The 21,806-nt window shown below is 42.1% G+C and overlaps 1 protein-coding gene across 1 annotated transcript in view; it reads left to right on the forward strand.

Moving 5' to 3' along the window:
• The window catches only part of LOC147722214 (rho GTPase-activating protein 6-like), a 787,911-nt gene that overhangs the window by 553 nt on the left and 765,552 nt on the right, over positions 1 to 21,806 (forward strand). The window lies entirely within an intron of this gene.

The raw sequence follows: 21,806 nt of genomic DNA on the forward strand, positions 1-21,806 counted from the left end.
GCCCGGGCTGTGCGTATTTTGTAATTTGATAGTCCAAGTGCTTCCAGTGAAGCGAAAGGAAACTACAAACCCCAAAATGCATTTAGCTAGTTTAAAGAATTCCAGTGGTGTAAACACGCGTCATTCAGTGCCTCGGAGACAGTGGGCGACCCCAAATCCCACCTGCAGCGGGCCACGACCCCTTCAGGGTAGTCTAGAGGGGGCCAGTTGCAGTTCCTGGTCTTAACCCTCTGCTAGATCGGATGGGCAGTGTGTCCGCCTCGGTTTATGGCCTCATGGCTTCAGGTGTGGGTGGGTGGTGTGAGGCTGCACACGGGGTATCCTTTAAGAGGTCAGCAGGGTGCCAAGGCCTCTTTTGTTGTCGTCCCCCCACCTAATGCCCCCTATCGGCTGCCCACTAATCGCACGGTCCATCCAAAAAGAACGTGGAGCGCATTAACTACGAGGAACCTACAGGGGATTGGTGACTTGCGAATACTGCACGTAGTGAACGCCTGTGGACACACACAAGGAAGGAGTGATGCGCCCTCCACACATGGAAGGAGTGATGTGCGCTCCACACATGGAACGAGTGATGCGCCCTCCACACATGGAACGAGTGATGCGCCCTCCACACATGGAACGAGTGATGTGCGCTCCACACATGGAACGAGTGATGTGCGCTCCACACGTGGAACGAGTGATGCGCGCGCCATATTATAGGGCTGGTTTTATTAGCCCAGCCGAACGCTTTAGAAGCCAAATTGAGAGGTTCTCATCAGTTCGCACAATATGAACATTGGGTACAAACTTGGCACCAAGAGAGCCCTGATAATTACAGATTTGATGTCCTGCGCAACTAGGTTGAAACAGCAGTGGGATTTTAGCAAGAGCATTTTTATTGTAGCTTTTGCATCTGATAAAATAGTGCTTGTAAGCTTGTGTAATCTGCACAATGTTTTAATGTAATGAAATCAATCGCCTTTGTGTCATTTAAGATATCAACTTGATGTGTTTGCTTTATAAATGGTAATAAAATATGGGTCGCTCGCTAAGAAACTATATTCGTTCTTTGTTCTATTTGCAAATGGTCAGAAGGATTGTACTTCGTTTATGTTTCAACTAAACGAATGTTAAAATGTTTATAATTGCATGCGCTTTTTTAATATAGTCTTCTAAAGCCTTCAATGTTTTCCTTTCGCAGACATGTGTACAACTGCATGGGCGACACTATACTATTTATCTGATGACCCTGTACTTTACAACTTGAAAGTTTATTTTATTTCCTGTCTGCTATTTGTACAAACCTTCTGTTTCCTGAAGCGTTCTCTCACCCATAGGTACTGCCGGCGCAAGATAAAAATGACAAATAATTAAATGCATAACTACATGGCATGTGTATCAATACTTAACTTTTATGCCCACATATACTTTCTTAGGAACGAAGTAAAAAGATTCTATCTCTGTTTTGCCTGTAAAATATGCTCGTTCCGGAGGTTGCATTATTTCCGGTCACGTAACATCCCCACGTGATGTCATTTTGTGTTATCTATGCCAATTCATTCCCCATTTATGTTGTAAGATGTGTGCCCTGGTGCATAGTATTTATTTGCTCAGGGCCTCATTGGTCCATCTGATAGTTCTGCCCTGGTGTGCGTCAGAGGGTATCTGGGGCAGTCACTTCTCTGCCCCTCCATTCTTGGCTGTGACGCATGCGCCTTGCTTGGTTGCTATCCTCAGCATCTGCATGGGCTGTCAAGCCTTGACGATGTGGTAGCCGTGCACAGGCCCTCAACTTGGAAGAGTTGTCTTATTATTATAATGAAGGAATCGCCTGGTACAAGTGGCCTATCCTGTTCGCTGTCTTACAGTGAGCTAGGATATTGTCATGCGCTCCTGCCCTCATGGCTAGTCTCTCTGATTCATGGAGTGCTGAGACCCGTGTTTGAAGTGTCTCCTGCACTTTGGCAGGCCATAGAGCAGGAGTTTCTGATCAATATTTTAAAGTCGTTAAATCATTATGTTTGCCGGAATTATAGGTTGTTGACCTAGTACACCCGTTACAGATACCTGTAGATAAGTGGACATATTTTTTTAACCCCTTCACTGTGGCGGCTATTCCGCCGCCGTGCTAATGGGGCGGGGCGGCCGCGCGGCGGCCGCATGCTGGTGACGGAACCGCTCCGTCACCAGCGTTGGTTGCGCTCTGCTTATGACGGAGCGGTTCCGTCATGGCCCCGCCCACTCAATGGAACGCTCAGCGCAGGCGCGGAATTCGCGCCGTGCATGAGCGGCGGGCGGGCCCTGACGGAACCGCTCCGTCATCAGCACAGCGCCACCGCAGCTGATGACGTAGCGGTTCCGTCATCAGCACTTAAGGGGTTAATAGTCAGAGTGGGTACGCTTTTTCAGAGCTTTAAGTGGGATGAAAAAATTAGGGGGAGGGTCTCAACAGGGCGTGGCCGATGTAATTAAGGGTGTGGCTTATAAACACCTAATCTAAAAACCTCTGCTTGCCTAGTATTTTGATGCTTCTATGCTTGAATCCAGATATATGATACAACAAGTAGCATTACACCTACAACAAGCCAGGACTATTGGCTTTGTTAATGGTTGTTAGTTGCATAGGATAAATAAGCAGCAACCATGGCTTTGTTGCATAGACTATTGAAAATGCTTCCAATATGAAACGAGGAGACTGCAAAAGTACAATGAAAGACTTTGAAATTACATCAAAGGCAGTGAAGGGTGGGACCGCTGCAGAGTTGAGATTTATTTTTTCACCCTGAGGGTGAGGGGAAAAATGGAGAGCCTGATAGAGACCCGTCTCAGTACCTGCTATATGGAACTGCCGGTGCTGAGCACCGGCGGGACCCGGCCCACTTAAAGCTGTGGTGCTTGGATAACACAGGCATCAAAGTGCTCAGTTTAGAGAGAGTTAATGTTAGAAAGTGGGACTCCCGCAAACTCCTCTGCTCTGCCCCTGAGAACCTTTACTGGTGTACCCCCTGGATGGCAGACGCCCCTCCTTCGGTCCCTTAGAACCTTCACTGGTGTACCCCCTGGACGGCAGAAGCCCCTCGTTCGGTCCCTCAGAACCTTCATTGGTGAGCCCCTGAACGGTCGATACCCCTCTGTTGGTTCCTGAGAACCTTCACTGGTGACCCCCTGAAGGGCAGAAGCCCCTCCTTCGGTCCCTTAGAACCTTCAATGGCGACCCCTGAACTAAACCCCTCTTTGGTCCCTCAGAACCTTCACTGGTGACTCACTTAATGACAGGAGCCACTCCTTTGGTTCCTAAGCGCATTCACTGGTGTACCCCCTGGACGACAGAAGCCCCTCCGTTGGTTCCTGAGAACCTTCACTGGTGGCTCCCTGAACGGCAGAAGCCCATCCTTTGGTCCCTCAGAACCTTCACTGGTGACCCCCTTAATGGCAGAAACCCCTCCTTTGGGTCCTTGTCTGCTCAGCTTTTGACTTTGAGGTTCTATTCAAGTGAGTTGCGGGAGACCAGGGGTTTGGCAGGAAGACAGCATCTGGGCTAAAGATAGGGAGGCGCACAAGAGACCAACCGCAGCCTTTCTGGATCCTCGGAGGCTGTACCTGTACTCTTCATGTCAACGCTTTTATCCAACCACTCATGGAGGCACAGGAACCACATCGACTCTATATCAGTACAAGGACTTTGGCAGTTTGTGTGAATAATTCAACTTCAGCAAAATGATGAGGGCTGAAATATTAACGTTTTTTACATCAAGTGTTCAGAAATCGAGTAGAGTTTTTGATCCGATAGGGACCCGTTTCACTGTTCTTTTTTAATGACTACCGGGTCTGAGATCTGGAAGAGCCCGTCTCACCTAAACCCCTAAAAGGATTGAAAACAGATGCTATAAACAAGGTAGGTGTAGTATCATAAGAATGAATTAAAAGATGAATTGAAGTAAAATAAGGTTAGGTTTATTCCATAAGTAAGAGCACATCCATACAGATCTTCTGTCAGCATACACAGTGAGTAACTGTCCTCACAGCGATTACATCATGGAACATAGAACACAGATAATGAAATGAATACAAGCCAGTTAAAGGGGAAATGCAAAATATATAATAGAAACAATGCCAGATACTACAGTAGGCTACCGCCGGCTATGTTTTTGTGTTGCGAAGTTTACAGATTCGTGGAATATTGCAAAAGGTAAAGAGACAGCAGCAGTAATACCGGAGATCCGAAGTCCCTCCTCACAAGCGTGCACAAGGCTAAGCCTTTGTATAGCGCCTCTTAAGAGCAGTTCTGTGCCCCGAGGGCCGCCTGTAAACTCGGTTCTGAGGATTGTCGCTGAAGGGAGCTGTGGCCATGCGCCATCTTGTCTGGCCTGTGTAAAGACAGGTCTGTGCTGCTCAGCGTTTAGTGATGGTTTCTGCAGGGAAGAACGGTGGATGGTTAATGGCTCTGTTTCTCAGGTTGCAGGGACCTTCGTGGTGGGCGGTTTCTCATCTGGTGGAGTGAATCATATGCCTTTGACGTTTAGCTTGTGACGAAAATAGCAGTCCTCCTGAACCAGGTCATGAGTGGAAGTACACATTATATAATACACAGCGGACTAACAAGCTGAGACCATGGCAGTAGAGTTCTGAAGTCTGTGACGTCACTAAATACAAATCGTTTTTGTTTAATTATGAAACGACTTGGCAGTGCACATCAGAGAACATTGCATTATTGAATTGAGCCACGAAACCGCATGGGGAGAGTGTTGTGTAATTCAAGGGTTTGAAGGGACGGAAAAGTTCTTCTTTCCTGTGACTCTATCTCGTATGACTTAGAGCACAGTTATTATTGGGTACAGAGGGTCAAAAGAAGGAAAGCGGGAACACAGGAATGTCTTGTCTCGGGGCTTGCAATGTATGGATGCTAGAGTGCAATGTCCATTGCCTTTGAAGGTTTTACCAAGCCTGGCTCTGTTAGGCATCACAGTGCAATAGCATGGTGTACTGAACAGCTTCTGAAGGGGCTGTATGCAAGACCCCTGGAATTATGCCATTCTGCGGCTGCAACTTTTTCAGATAATTTTGGATCTGCCACATAATCCACAATCCGAAGATTTTAACAAAGAAAATAGTTTCTAGCTCAAACGGATCAAAAGTTACTAAACTGTTGAAACGTGTTTGCGTGCAGTGAAAGGACCTCCGCCTTGGGTTAAATATTTCTTATGATTTTCATGTTACATATCTCCATCTATTGAAAGAATAAATCAAATAACACTACGATCTCTCCATGTTAAGATTTTAAAAGCAAAACATTACACTTAAGTACTGTCTCTAAAATGCGTCTCAGTATCGTTGTAAATGGGGCATGGAACTCCAAAATGTCAGCTCTTCCATTTCCTATTTACTTAGCGATTGAAGTATCTTAATAAACAGTGTTCATATGTTGTTTGACAGGATTAAACTGAAAGTTAGCTGTTGTAATATGGGTTGCAAAACCCACTTGCTTGCTGCTGAGATTTTAATGTGTGTCAGTCTATGATGTTCAGAAGTAAATATTATAAAAATGAATGCTTTAAAATATTTCTATTACTTGTTTTGTATCTCCTGCATGCGTGCTTTATGTGCGTTGAACAGAAAAAACACAATAAACTCGGCATCTCTACTTCTTAAATCGGCCAATGTTTAGAGTAGACTTTTCCCAAATATTCTGAAGGCTTTAACAAAATAAGTCTCTTTGTACTTATTTATACTGAGGTTCTTGAACATTTCTTGTCATCATGTTAACTTCAGTAATCTTTGTGATCGCCGCAAGCAGTTTATAATTTGTTCCCTATAAGTTAATATATGCGATTCCTTGGGGTAAATAAAGTTGGCGTTCTCAGGGATAACATTTCTGCTGTTGGTAAGACTGCACAGTACACTGAGTATTCCTTCCCAATATTTGATTGTAATGAGAGCTAAATTCTTTATAGGATGCATAGAGACCATCTTGAATTCTATGTGAGAAACAGTGTGCTGATTGGGTGTATTCTGCTCATATGAAACTAGCCCTCGTGCATTCTAAAGGAAGCACATACTAGTATGTGGAATGGTACCCCAAACAGCCAGCAGCATGAGGTAAGAGAGCGACAGTCCTCAGGATGGAGCCAAAACCTCACTCTGTATTTTTTAATGAATTGGCACACTGGCTGTAAAAAACGGTGTTGCCTAGTGATGAGCAGTGTTCAGACACGATGTCCAGTTAGTAAGCTCAGCACATGATGATTCAGAAGCGGTCAGCTGCTTTGGCAGCCACAGTAGAGCACTCTGTGTATGATGGGACTTCAGTAGCTTAAAGTTGTTTTGATGACCCATGTTGTTTTTTATTGAACTTTTTCTGCCAAGAATTTGTCTCAGGAAATCACTTGAAGATTTTCTCTGGTTCAAAAAAGTTTTTATATCCATGTGCTTTTTTTATTTTTTATTTACGCAGCAAATAACGGCCATTCAGTGTAAAAATCAATGAAGTAAATGGGGGTTATGAGAAATGCTTCAGATGTAGTTAAGCATCACTTGGTGAAAAACAAGTGGTAAAATGGAAAGACGTGATTTATAAAACCCCCTTCCTGTTAGTTTTGCATGAACGAAAAGCAGAATGAAAAGCACAAATAAAAATCTTAACAGCAGCCGTCCGTACAGGTAAACGTGGTGGGGCGGGGAGGGGAGAGGGGAGGGGAGGGTAGAGTAGGGATGCCGACAGAGGAGTAATTGTTTATTTATTTAAATTTCTCTGTTCCGTCGTCTGTCAAATTCCCTGCCCAGCCCCCGCCTTACTTGCAAAGACCACCGCTGAATCTTAAATCGACGATAGTAACAAATTACTTATGTACATGTTTCAGGCAAAGTGCCTCAATGATTGACAAAGTTGTCCCACTCACATATCTCCCATGTAAAGCGACCACTGCCAACCAACCTCCAACACTCATGAGCTTTGTGGACTATTCTGTGGCTTTTGATGGAGTGGATGGACATATTATGGAGGAAACTGTCAGACTGGGGCATCCCCCAAACCCTTTAAAAAGCAATTCTCGCTCTCTACATGGATACATTGGTGCCAGTTAATCTTAGCCAAGGGAACAGGGTATCGCAAAAAAATCTACACAAATAGGGGCATTAAACAAAGCTGCACATTTAGTCCACTACTATTCAGTCTGTACACCGCAGATCTGGGGATCCGCACATTTAGTCCACTACTATTCAGTCTGTACACCGCAGATCTGGGGATCTCGATCGCAAAGGCCAAGTCATTTCAAGATCATCTCACAAAAAATCCCAAAACTACAATATAAGGACAATCTAGTTATCTTGGACCAACCTACAATAGATTCTTCCGCGATACTGAGATGAAGTGCATAAATTCAATCAAAGCAACAGGATGGATGCAAATAAAAGTAAATTCACTGCCTCTGGGAAACTCATGGAGGAAGCAAAGAAAGTTCGGAAGCTGGCCCCCTAAGATTAGAATACACAAGAACATACAAGTATTTGGGGGTTCGACTATCTGATATTAGCACAGCATACGCTCACATTAGGGCTCTGTAGAAGAAAGCACAAAGCCGAATATTTACCCTATGTAAACTAAATGCAAACTTGTACAGTCCATTGGCTTAGGCCAAAATAAGAGTCTCTAAGGCCACATTAATGCCAATAATCTCTTACGGTCAACAAGACTTTCCATCAAAATTGGAAGCCATGCTGGATAAAATCCAAACCGAGACCTACAAAAGAATATTTCAATTACTTGATGCATATAGTGAGCCCAAATCCGGATAGAGTTTGGATGAGTAAAACAAGATTAATATGTAAATCACAATTTTTCAAGGGCTGCTATCAGATTTTTCCCGCCAGGCTCAGAACATTAAAGGCAGGGTTGCAGGGCATCTTCAATAGACTGGCTAATGACATGTCTCGATATTTAGATCAGACTTGTTTCGATCTAGCCCTTGACCTGGATATACTAAGGGAAGGCAGACTACCATATTCTGCAGTAAAACAACTAATACTACAGTGGAAAAGATTAAATCTTGGGAAAGGTATAAACCAACCTTGTAGCTATAGGATCAATTCAAAGTAATCCCCCCTTCATATGTAACCTTATGGTCACAATATTACTTGAAATATTATTTTTTTCAAGTCTTGTAGAAGAAAGATACTTGCAGCAAGGCTTTTGGCACTTCCCATAAATGATTTTCAACCTCAGTGGAGGCATGATTCAACTATTCCTCCAAATTGTAGATTCTACAGCCACAAAAAAATCCTTAACTTATTTGTTACTCTGCTGCCCAAAATTTGGGACCGCTCGCCACTCCCTTTTGAAACCTTTGTTCTTGTTATAGGGATGCCAAACTTGCAATTAGGCCTTATCTTTACGGTTTAATCCTCGTGATGACCCAGTCTTGGCTCACGAAGGGAAATTCTTTAACATCATTTTACACACATTAAGCGTGGGTTAACAAAAAGATTCCAGGTAGTCGGCAGCATGTCTCTGACCCCTGATAGTGCAAAGTGGGCACAGACAATAGGGTATCTAAAACCCAAGGGCCACAGCCGCTATCTTCGCATATCTGCACAGCGATTTCTGCTTTAAGCCCAAGGATCACTGATGATGAGAACCTTCTGTGTGGGGTTATTGTTGGGGTGGGTGGAATATACACTGATTTAATTTGAGTCAAGTCTCCTTGAATCGGCCCAAGACAGACGTCCTTATCACATGGAATAATTCTTCTTCTTGTTTTACGTCCTTTTCTATTGGTGGGTTTACCACTCTGTGTATTTGTAAAGATTTTTCAATAATCATACAGAATACAAATTATGCGTACATAGAATTCCATTATAGTCACCATCTGCATTTTGGTGCAATTTAAAATACTGAAAAAAAATAACATACATTGTAACTGTTGTTTTGTTCTGTATGGCGAATATTGCTCCATATGGTTTGCATATTTTATTCTTGTCAAGTCTAAAATAAGTCCTTAAAACCACACACATTCTTATTTTTTTTATCTTGTTGTGTTATGTGGGTGGTAGGATGGTTTAGGGTGTTGACCACTTCTCACTGAAAATGTAGTGTTTTAGAGCCCATGAATTAAAGTTCGAGCAAAGCTAACTTAGCCTTTTCTTTTTTTAGAGTTGATAAATTGAGCACCATTAAAACGGGTAATGGATGTATTTTTTATTTCTATGCGTAGAAGTAGCAGAATTGTAGTATGAAGTGTTTCCTCAAATACATTTTAATTTCTGTTGGCCAGAAAGTTGCCCGGAACAGCTACAACCCAGGGTTGTATTATTTTATTAGTATGGAACCAACTTCAGTACAGCGAAGGGAATGTGAATCCTTTTACTGAGGGGGAAGGACTACCTGGCCACATGATAAATTTAAGATGTATTACTATTTGTAACAGGATGTCCTTGAGTGGAATAAGATAAATATGAAGTGACTTTTGCATGCCATAAGTTTGTCAAGTGAGCAGCAAATGAAAGTTGCCCCCTTCATGAAAGAATACTCTGCAAATGGGAGCCCATATACCCACTTATGTAGTAGAATATTGTTGGAAGTTACCATCTTTTGTGTGGTATTCCCTCAGATTTCTGCCTTCCTTGGCTGAACTCATTTTTGGGACATAGGACTCTGCACCCTTTACTCCTGCTAACCACTGATAAAGGTCTTGTGCTTTCAATTTTAAACATTGTAAAATTGGCTTACACCTAGTTGAACCATTTAATGTACTTCTAAATCCCTACTATATTGTTCTACATGCACAGAAGACCTGTAAATTAAAAGCTACAAGGGGCTGCAGTACTCTTTGATCGCCCACTGAAGGAGCTCTGAAAAACATGTCTCCAGGCCTACCTTGCCAGACTGTGTGTGAAGTTTTAAACAGAAATTTCGACCTGGCAAAATAACCCTTAGGACTGGCCTAAAACAATCCTTTTCTGTACTTCTAAGTCACCCCTAAGGTAGATCCTGAATGCCCCTATGGCAGGGTACATGGTATTAAAAACAATGTAGGTGTATATTTAAAGTTTTACATGTCCTTTCAGTGAAAAAACTACAAAGTCATTCTTCACTATGGCAAGGCTGGACCTCCCTTAGAAAATACTGAGTTACACAATAAAAACTTGTTTCTGCTTGATTTCAGTTTGGAAGCTACAAGAAAAGTGGTTCAAAAACCTAATGCCTAAGTCAGATTTTTGTACTACTATTTTGAAAATTAGACCTTTAGAAAGTTGTAATTTTCCCTCATAAGCCAAATGAGCCTTTCTGCCACTGTCCACAGTAGCCTGACTGTTAATGACTTGCCTGTGATGAGATGTGGATTGCTCCCAGACAGTGAAAAATATGGTGGGTAATGAGCAGGTGTTTTTCCTTCCTTGGGCAGAATGGCCTTGGGTGTATTTCCAGCTCATTCATGAGCTTTAATGGATGCCTACCTTGTCACTGGACAATATTGCACATGTCTCTCTTTGTTCTCATAGTCAGTTTGGCTTCAAACATAGTGGGAGGGGGGGCTGCCCGAGAATAGCCTTGGGGATATTTCCAGCTCATTCCTGAGCTTGAAAGGATGCCTACCTTGTTACTGGCAGATGTAGTTCACACCTAGGCCTCTCTCCCTTTGTTATTGTTGTCAGTTTGGATTAAAACCCAATGGGAGGGGAGGCTGCCCCAGAACTGGCTTAGAGTGACCTCAAGGTAGGGTTTGCCCATTTATCATAGCCACAACTCTGGCCTGGCAGTAGAGCTCTGACCAGGGGAAGAAAGGTTCTGCCATGTAGGATTTAGGTAGAGAAGGGGACTGTGGGATAGTTAACAGCAAACACACACAGCAAATGTTCCGAAAGTGAGGAGAGTCTCCCCTGGGAACTTTTACACCTTTTGGTCAGAGAGTGACTGGGAGTTTCCCTCACCCATAGGCTAGCACTAGACATGCAAGTGGCATCCTGAGTACACATCTCAGGACACTTGTGGACCTGAGAAGAATCAAATGAAGGACTACTCTGCTGTCTGAAGAACATGAGGGAAACCTGACCAGCTTGTCTTGAACTCGGGACCCCAGAAATGATGTTGGGACAGAAGGGTCAGTTGGCTGACTTGCGTGATCTATAGGGACACAGCATGTTTGCAACTGCCCTTTTCCTTGTGGCTGCCCGGCTGACCAGTTCCAAGTGGACCTTCCTTGAACCCTACTGTTGGCCTCTGCTGAAGTGAGTCCTAAACCCAAATTGTGTCACCCAGGTCCTGGAACCTTGGCTGGAATTAGAGTGTACTCATCCTTTCTAAACTGCAAAAGCTGGGACTTATAAACGTTTAGCCAACTTTCTGCCTGGAGAACCGTCCAAGACAGGGGCCACCATTGAAGCCACAGCTGTCATAACACTGGTCAGCCTTGGCTTGCTAGTTTGCCCTACCAAACAAGTTAAGACTTCCATAAAAGTTCTAAGTCCGAACGTAGAGGGCTTCAACGAGACCAGCACTGAGCCAAAGTCAATCGACGCTGAGACCTTCCTGTGCGCAGACTTTGGACTTTGCCAACTTGCAGCTTTCTTACCTTTGTCAATAAATGCACGTGGAATGTCACTCTAAAAAGTAATCTGTCATCATTGAACCCTGCTTCAGATACAGCCAGCATCTTGCCCCGCCAGTGACTCATCGACGACTATTTTTTCTAAGTCAGAAAGTAAACTTACTGTCCAGACGAACCTGGTCTCTACTATATATCCAACATTCCCTTGCAGTCAGACTTAACTTTTTGACTTTGATCAGGTCTAGTGCGACCAAATAACCATAATTGGCACTTTTTGAAATTCAAACTTAATTGGAGATTTGTCGTTTTGGTGTTATTTTATTTATTGAAGTTTACTCTATTTTACTAAAGTGGTTTGGGATGGTTTCCTTGTGTTTTTATTTTATTGCTGTTTGATTACTGCATAAATAATTTACACAGTGCCTCTAAATTAAGCCTGTTTGCGTTGTATTAAGCTACTAGAGGGTGAAGCACAGGTTTATGTACTGACTTTTGTGGTTCACCCGGACCAGGTTTATAATTATTTTAACTGAGTAGTCATCCCCTCAACTAACATTCCATTTTCTTACAAATATTTATTCCAACCACACCTAATGAGAGAGCAATAACTACTATGCTGTGTCCTACTTTGGCCCTATCTTGCTTACCTCTGAGAGACTGACTCGTAGACTATTTGACCAATATTTTTTCCAAATAGGAGTTGCTATATCATAACATTTACTTATAGATAGTCCTGTTGGATAATGTACCCAGCCACTGAACACACAGCCCAGATGTTAGAAAAGTATTTTCTTCTTTGTTCTGAGACCGTAGTAGAGTGATAAATGGAATTGGAGAACAAAAAATAAAGTAATGAGCTTTGACAGATTTGGAAGTTTAGAAATCTCAGTGATGGCACAGCAACCCAACGCATAAATGGGATCAGAAAGAGAGGATTATGTCTTATCTACCTCTCGCTATCCCCAATTGTCTGAATGATTGATCTACTTGCAGTCTCACCATACTTTTTCTTTCTATCTTTAAAAAAATTAACTTCCTCTTCATCTTGGAAAAAAATATTCTCCTCTCCCCCTTCATGGCTACTGTGCTCCCTTTTAGCCAATTTACACTCTTATCCTTCTTTCTCGTATGCCACTTTCTTCTCTGATTCCCCTTTCTCACTGTTATATGGAAATAGGTGTCACAGAAGTATAAATCACTCCATCCAATCACCTATAAAGTTATGTTTACGAGCTTCATTCATTAAACCATTTAGGGAGCAGTGAGGTTTACTCAGACCTCCAGCTAATCCACAGATTCTTTTGCCACAGCAGGAGGTGTCACTCTTAAACGTATTAATACATAAGCTAAGCAGACCTTGTTTAGTTACTCAGACATTGTATTCTTTTTCATGTAACACATTTGGAAACCGTAGGAATTAAAGGCAGTTCTGTTGTTAACTAACCCCTTTTCACTAGATGATTAGTCTAAAAAGTCTTCATTGACACTCCTTACCCATGCTTTTTTTATTTCAAAGTATTTAATTAATTTCATAAGCAAACACATTAGCATTTCTGTTACAAGGTTAGCCATACATAGTTTGTACAGCAGTGTTTATAGACACTTCGAAAGATATGCCTAGCCTTTAAACATAATGGTATACTGATTTTGCTTTAAATTATCAATTCAAAATATTGGAAAGATGTGATCGAAAATTAAGTTTATATTATGACTAATCTATTGTGTTATGCACTCAACTGGTTCCAACTGCAAAGATAGTACTGGAACTAATGCTGAACGTCCTATCCCTGCAGGGATTTGGGGAGGGGGATGGAGGGGAGTTGACAGAATAAGAAAGAATAGATTTATGATACTAGTTCGTCAGCAACTGTGCGGCACAGCATTAACAGGAGACCCTCTGAGTCTGCTAGGTAGATGTGCACAGGGCCATAACCTTTGATTTTATGAAGACGCAATACACTAGAAATGACAAAAAGAGACAAATATCATCAAATCACTACAGGCCTCTCAACAATGGATTTGCAATAACTTCAGTAACTTACACGTAAAGTCTCTTTCAAAAACACAGCAAGGACACAGAATAACCAGAACCACAGATTAGAGCTAGACACTCCCAAGGAAACACTTGGAACATAGATTGGAATTAATGACACTCCCAAAGATAAACTTGAAACATAAATATCAGTACAGAGTTCATACATGAATAAAGCAATCTAAGAATAGTTTCTTAGGCACTATTGTTCATCAGAAAAGCATGGAGGAAAGTCTCTAGTCCTTGTATAAACAATTCAAAGGCCAAGGTTGCAAGAAGAGTCCGGAGCAAGAACAATCAAGAAGTCACTGGAAGGAAACTTGAAGAGAAGTCTATAGTCTTGAAGATGCTGATACTCCGGCCTGCTTACTACTATTAAAGGGTAGTGCACACTAACTCTATACTTAACCAAGTACTTTAGCTTGTTCTAAGCTCGAAGAAGGTCTTGACTCAGGAAATCTGAAAGGAATTGGAGTAGCTGAGCAGGATGTGGAGATGAAGGATGCGTCGAGGGAGCAGGAGCCAATGGAATCACTGGAGGAGCTTGAACTGCAGCCGAGAAGTGCACTGCAAGGTCCGATCATTTGTTCAGGTGAGTGGGTAGGCAGGAAGCTTGTTGGGCAGGGAGCTAAGGCCAAACATGGGACTCTGGTTTAGGTGTGGTTTATGTAACATGTTCAGGGTCCAATGGATACATTAGGTTCACATGGCACATGTGGCATTCAGGAAGGTTCTTCAAGGCTCCTGAAGGAAACGCGTGTTAGTACACTGGCTATGGCCTTACAGAAAGGGCAGGTGCAAACTAACAGATGGAAGCAGTTAACAGGAAGCAAATGTTTAGTTTTGTCTAAACGTGCGCAAGGGTGACACTCCAAGGACCTAGTACCAGTGGGAGCAAGGCAAGCTATTCGTTCACGTGTTCAGTAAATGCTTGCAAGCTCAGGCATACTGAAATCAGGGAGATTGGGGAAACCCTGACATGGAATAATAGCATGCCACAAGGCGCCACAGGAGTAGCATAACCTGAGCACTGCGTGCCAGGCCCACTACACCGGGGCACATGAGGGGGTCGTGACATATTGATAAGAATTAGTTCTTCCAACAAGTGACCATTAACCCAGTTATTACTTTCATTGACTTCAGATTCAGTAGAACACACAAATGAATCAAAATTAAAACTGAAAACTTTGAAGGATTAACAGTGGCAGCAAGAGGACCGTCATATGGATGCCTCACCTGTTTACAAAAAAATGAGTTGAAAATGTGGCAGTAAAAGATTAGGTGGCTGGCAAAGGACATTTTCAGAGAGTTTTACCATGAAGTGGATATGGTAAGAGCCATTTAAAAATAATTCCACAGTGTAAGATTTGTTTTTGTTGTATTACAATAAATGATTGTCAAGGAGGCTGGTATTGAGAGAGTAGGCACATCATTCTAGCAGGTCACAAGAAGTTGTAGTAGGTAAAAGGCAAAGAGGGCAGCCGTACTACTTTAAAAGGTCAATGGTGGAGATAATGAATTTTCTAGTGACTGCTAAACTTCGAATTCTGGCAATTCCCTCCTGTTTTTTTGATGAGTTACTATCATCAATATGATATGATAGTGCACCCTTCTGGGAAACATGTGTCCCTATTCGATTGCCTAAGTGGGTATTTGAGTTCAACGTTGGCAACAAAAAACTTTGGGCTACCTCAATAACTCTTGGCTGGAAAGTGCCCTCCTCCTTCCAGCAAATTACTTTTCCACAATTTTTACATATGTCTTTAACCTTTCAAAGAAGGATGGGTTTTATCCACCAGACCTTAAGTTGGTCACAGCCACCCCTCCCACCCACGTTGATGATGTTGGAATAAGCCAGCTGATCCTCCATTTCCATCTACCTTATGTTTGTGGTGGGTATATTGATCTTCTGAGAGCTGCTCTAGAGCCATCTTGGAGGGAAGCAGTCAGAAATAATGGAATGGGAGTATTTACAGGTACCTGGTAAATATCACTTGTGGTTTCCCTTTAAGGCTCCTTGTTATCCCCTTGTATCTGAAATATCTACTTCAAACCTCCTTAATAATGTTGTCTCGGGTAATTTATCATTGCTATGCTTATGGCACATAGATCTTATTTCATAGTCAAGGGGGAGAAGGTCATCAAAAGCTTATACCATGCTCCAGGCTATTTAAACTTAGATGTCCGAGAGCTGGTTAAAAGTCCTATGGGCTGCACCTAAAATGAGAAATACCACCACATTTATTTGTCTTCCTTGCATTGTTTGAGCATACTTTAACTCCAGGTTTCAAAACCAATAATCATCTTGGTATATAATCTTGATAACTCCCATGTAACGGAGCTGCAAGGATCAGTAATCTAAATTCTGCAGTTTGATTGGTCTGGGGGCCCTAAGAAAAGAGCAAATACATAGAGATGATGGACGGAGCGCTGAAACTTTTCAGACACTCACCCCCCAGTCACCGATTAGGGTTAAATCCATTATTGTTCTTTAGCTCACTTTGCCACACCCAGTTTAAACGCTGCCATATACAAATCAGTCTTGACCCTGTGGATGCTCGTTTCCGTTCCAGAGGGATATACGTTGTTACAACGCATGCTTTTACCACGCATGCCTTTACAACGCAGGTTTTTCAACGCAAGTCGTTACAACGACTTGCGTTGGGGGGCGCTGGATAGTGAATAGTTTAATTTCTATTCCAACTCCAGTCCCCGTGGATAGTAGGGAAGGTGTTGGTAGTAAATTAAACTATTACCTATCCTACAGCGCCCCCCAGCGCAATTCGTTGTAATGACTTGCGTTGAAAAACCTGCGTTGTAAAGGCACTGCGTGGTAAAAGTTGTGTCGTAAAGGATGTTTCCCATTCCAGAGAGCACCTGGCTTCGCAGTTCGAGCTGGACTGTTCCCATGAGAAACGGGGTCAAGACTGATTTGTATATGGCTGGGTCTGAACTAGGGGTGGCGAAGTGAGCTAAAAAACAATGATGGATTCAACTCAGATTTTTGAGTTGGAGTGAGTGTCTGAAAAGTTTCAGCGCTCCGTCCATCATCTCCTTGTGTTGGCTTAAGAAGGCAATTGTTTTGTCCTTCTATTTTTCAGTTGGAGGTATGATGTCAAAAGCTAGCTTTGTTTCTGCTCTGCAGTGGTTTTACAGTTCGGTGCTTTGCATCAGCTTCAGTTTCTGGTGACACTGTACAAATGCAGTCTACCAGAACAAGCACATCTGGCAAGTAGGCAGCACTGGAAGTGGGGACACTGTCGATCTGTCCAGCAGCTCTTTAGATGCTTTGTGTCTGGTAAAAGTGTGGAATGGTTGGTGAAAGGAATCTGTATTCTGCAAATGCTTTAACATAACCTGTAAGCTTAGAAGCATATGTAAGTTGAATACTAGGAGGTAAAATGTTCAAAAAGATTAACCTCCGTGAACTCTATCATCTAGAGGAAGTTCTGGAGAAGAACATTTTAGGAAGACACCTTGCATATTAAACACAAATGATTAGATTCACAAAAGCATGTATTACTGCCGGGAGTAGCACTATAATGTGGATGTATGTATGATTGAACCATGCATGCAATTACCATGCATGCCTTTACTATGCTGTCAATATAATGCATGCATCATTAACTCGCACGCATATACAACAAACTTTTTTACTAAGCATATTCCTTTACCACACATGCATTTACCAAAAAGTTTTAATTGTAAAAGCATGGTTGGTAAAAGCTTATACATGCTCTAAATTTGGCATGTGTGATAATGGTCAGGTTAGGCTGCGGGTAAAGTTTGCGCTATATAAAATCGCATTAAATAAATAAAAATAAATAAATAACGTCCACTTGTGGTTATAACTGTGTTGTAAAGGCTGTTCCCCCTATAATTCATTCTTTTACGTGCTCTTGAATGCCTTTGTCAGTCGCCCCACAACTTCCAACTCCATAGTAATAACCGTGCAAAGAGGACACTATCCTTTCTATTTGTGCTCACTGTGTATGAATATTTCCTGAGTATTCCCATTTTATATCCGCTTTAGATGTTTTGGCGCCAATTTACAAAGGCATGCAAGAGGATGTAAAAAGCATTCTTCAAGAGTAATTCTTTACATACTACGAATTGCCTTTGTGAATTGGCCCTAGAGGCTCGACAATCTAGCACATGGAGCTGTTTTGAATTTGAAGTGGGACTAGGAATAGGCTTGCCTTTTTGTTTAATCTGACAGATTTTTGGGGATTTGTGTGACAAGATTGGCCATTTCTGGTATAGCGGAGATAGTGAGGGTTAGACGTCCCCTTGTGAAAGAGACTGATAAACATGAGAAAGAGCTGTGAGAACTAGAGGTGGGAAGACCGGGTAAAGCAGAGGTAAAACAGCTTTTGGATGCCAGGGAGCAGATAGCGTTGGATATGGAGAAATCGCACAGTTTTGATTATAGAGAGCATAAGAAAAGAATGGGTGCGGAACGTGACAAGGCAGGTGCTTTGCTGCCTGGCTCACAAACCTTAAGAGTAGAGGCAGACAGATATTGGAAATAGATTCTGAGGGTACACACATCCGTACACAGGAAGCCAACAATAGAAGATTTAGTAAATGCCATGCAGGTTTGTAGGCTATGCAATTGGAGCTTTCACCACGTTTTATAAATGAGTTTTTAGAGCGAGTTGAATTGACTAAGATTGCAGAGGAGGAGAAAAAAAACCTGGGTGGGGAGGTAACAATTCAAGAGGTAAATGCTGCCATAGTGCATATGGCAAGAGGGAAAGTCCCCGGAATGGATGCCTTCAATGTGGAATTTTATTTGACTTGTATAGAAGAATTGGCACCAAGATTAGTGCATCTTTACTTGGCAGTCTGATAGGCAGGGTGATTGCCCCAGACAACTGCAGAAGCAATAGTGATCCCATTGTTAAAGACAGGAAGGGCCTCTGAGGATTTACAGGCTTATTGCCCACTTTCTGTGGTAAATCTGGATTACAAGATATTGAGCAGATTATTGGCGATGCACCTATCTCCATTAATCTCTTAGATAATACAAACAGACCAGTCTGGGTTCATTCCGGGAAGCAATCCGCTCACATTATTAGGAGGGTATTAGCGATCATGGACTCTGATTTTGCAGAGAAGGAAAAAGTGGTAATTGTAGCAATTGACATTGAAAGGGCATTTGATAGTTTATATTGGGCTTTCCTTTGATGAAATGCTCAGTAAGATGGTTTTGGGAAACCAATTTATTGCATGTATTAGGCTTTTGTATGCAGCATCTACTGCTCGTGTCAAATGGGTAGGCATATTTTGGGAAAATATGTAGTGGGAAGAGGGGCTCGACAAGGGTGGCCACTCTCGCCATTATCATTTGCAATTGCTAAGGAGCCACTTGCTAGTTGAGTGAGGACAGGAGGGATTTAAAGGGGTCTGGAGGCGTGGGGTGTGTAACATGTTTCAGCATTATATGCAGATAACATGTTATTTCTCAAAGATTCGAATTTTGATTTGCCATATCCCATGAACCTCTTAGATTGGTTTGGGCAAGCCTCCGGGTTATGCATCAACTGGAATAAATCATATTTGTTCCCTTACAGAAGGATGTGCTTCAGCCTGTGGATCTGAGGGGGCTTAATTGGGAGGAACATATCTAAATATCAGGGGGTGAGATTATACCCTGCTCTCATTGTTTTTTTCGAAAGTAACATTGGTGTGGCGATTAGAAGTTTACAGAAAAGTCTAGATTTTTGGAGAATGCTGCTGCTTTCAGTTTCAGGACAAATAGCAGTAACAAAAATGGTGGCATTGCCCAGATTGCTTCACAACATTGCCCATGGTGATACCATGTAGAGTATTTAGGGAAATTGAATCTCTGTTGGTTTCTCTTATATGGGAAACAGGTAGGTGAGAAGTTGCATTGGCAAACCTGCAATGGCCCACTAGTCAGGGTAGACTAGCCACTCCAGATATGGAAAGCTATTACCTAGCAGCACAGTTGCAATGGTTTACAATAGATTAATTCACAAATATTTCCGGTGGAGGTGAATTTGGAGAGAAAACCAGATTTGGATATGTTGTATAGAATACTCCTGGCCCCTGTCTGAGGACCAGTGCAGGAATGCCCACTATGTGGAAGGTTGTGTGGCACTATTGGCATTGAACGCTTCAACAAACTCATACTCAGTGGCCCTATGCCCCAGGAATTCCATTGAGAAGTTTGGAACAAATCATTCTGGCGTAGAAGATTGTCTGGCCTAGCAGAGTGGGCAAACCAAGGGGTGCATATGTTAGGAGATTTCTGTAGTGAAGGGGTGATATTATCATTTAAGGAATTGTCAGCCACTTTTAAGTTTCTGTAAGGGCAATTGTCAGCCACTTTTAAGTTTCTGTAAGGGCAATTGTCAGCCACTTTTAAGTTTCTGTAAGGGCAATTTTTGTTGCATCGAGCAGTGGTTGCTAGATTGCGCAACATTGGGGTTTGGGTTTAGTAGATATACAAGTACATAGTGCTTGCCAAATATTGTGTACCACAATGGGTCATATGAATTATGTGGCGTGCCTTTATCAGGCAAGAAGAAGTGATCTGACATTGCCTCTCATTGGTCTAAGAGAAAAGTCGAAGGAAGATTTGGCACATCCAATATCAGAGCGGGAATTGTTTAAAATTCTTGGAAATTTATTCATTGTATCTAGAAATACGAGATTTAAAATGATACATTTTTCTACTTGCACACACAGTATTTAACTCTGGGAATTATAGCTTGAATGTATCAGACAAATGTGGCATGCCCGAGATGTGATGAACACGGCGCAGAAATTTTGCACATGGTATGGTCATGCGCATTTTTAATGGAAAATTGGAGGCAAGTAACATTCTGTATAAATGAAGCAACAAAGAGATCATTAGTGCACTCATATGGTCTGTCTGATGGGGGGGATTTCCAAGACCTACAAAGTGTAAAAATACTACAGTATTTATAGATTTAGCTTTGGTGCTTGCAAGACCTGAAATGACTATGAACTGAAAGACGCCCAGGGCCCCTAGGGTAGTATATTGGAAAGTGGAGATGGTTCATTGGGCGGGTTATGAGAGTGCAGTGTGGTATAGTATATGAGAGTAGGAAAAAGATCAACTGAAAAAAATTGGGCAGGGGATAATTTATTTTCCCTTTAAAATTTAGAAAAGACTGATGCGTCTGTGGAAGAAAATGGGAAAAATTAAGTTTTCTAAATAAACGTGTTGTATATAAACTGTAATGGGGACTGGACTTAAGGGAGGGGGGTGGGAGTGGTGTGGTTTGTTATGCATGTCTTATCAAAAATGCTAATAAAAATGTGTGTACAATTCCACAAAGAGGGGATATTTGTGGTGGCTAAGTGGACTAATGCAACCACTGCAGGGGCCTGTGTTTTGACTTCATAGTTACAGGTTCAAATCCTGGCACGTACACTCAGCCTTTCATCCATCTGAGGTCAATAAAATGCGTGCCACTGAGTTGAGAAACAAACATCTGTTATTCAGTGGACAAATTCCCACGGGTGAACATTTGCTTTACAAATACACGTTATGTTATTTTATGTTTTAGATCTAGGTGGGCAACATTTGACTTCATTATCAAAACTGAATAAATTATTCTAAATTTCCTCTCCAGTTGACAACTGAATGCAGGTAAAATGTTGACAAGCAAGGTTCTGAAAAGGCCTCTCCCAATCGGTGTCTGTCTACTAGTAGACAGACATTCGACAAGCGAGCATTGGGCTGTTAAGGATAGTTTTTGATGCTATTCACCTAACCCTAAAGACACCCTGGAATGCGCTAGACGCTTAGCAGGGACTTGCTAATTACAACTAATAAACAAAATAGATGTATTGAGCAGTATTTTTTCTTTTTAGGCTTTGAGCAGTATTATATTGTAGCTATCAGTTGTATGACAGTATAGTAATGAATCTGCTACGTAAAATAATCCAGCTCTTTGGCTTGTTTTTTTAAGCGCTACTGTGGAACAGGAGGCAGCCAGAAATGTGCAATTCGAAATTATTAAATGGAATGAACACCATACCGTTTTTGTTAAACAAATTATTCCCATTCGCACATTATAAGGATTGAGAAGGTCCATGCTTAAAGAGAGAAAGAGAGGCATGGAAGACTTAGCATGTTTACAGGGATGCAAAACCGAAAGGTGAACAAACCCAACTGGGCTGCGATGGCTACGACCCTTGCATGTTGTTGTAAGGGACTGATGGATTGCAGACACCTCTCTCTGTAATTGACC

Source organism: Lissotriton vulgaris, chromosome 4_1 (genome assembly GCF_964263255.1).
Source record: "Lissotriton vulgaris chromosome 4_1, aLisVul1.2, whole genome shotgun sequence".
NCBI classification, from domain to species: domain Eukaryota; kingdom Metazoa; phylum Chordata; class Amphibia; order Caudata; family Salamandridae; genus Lissotriton; species Lissotriton vulgaris.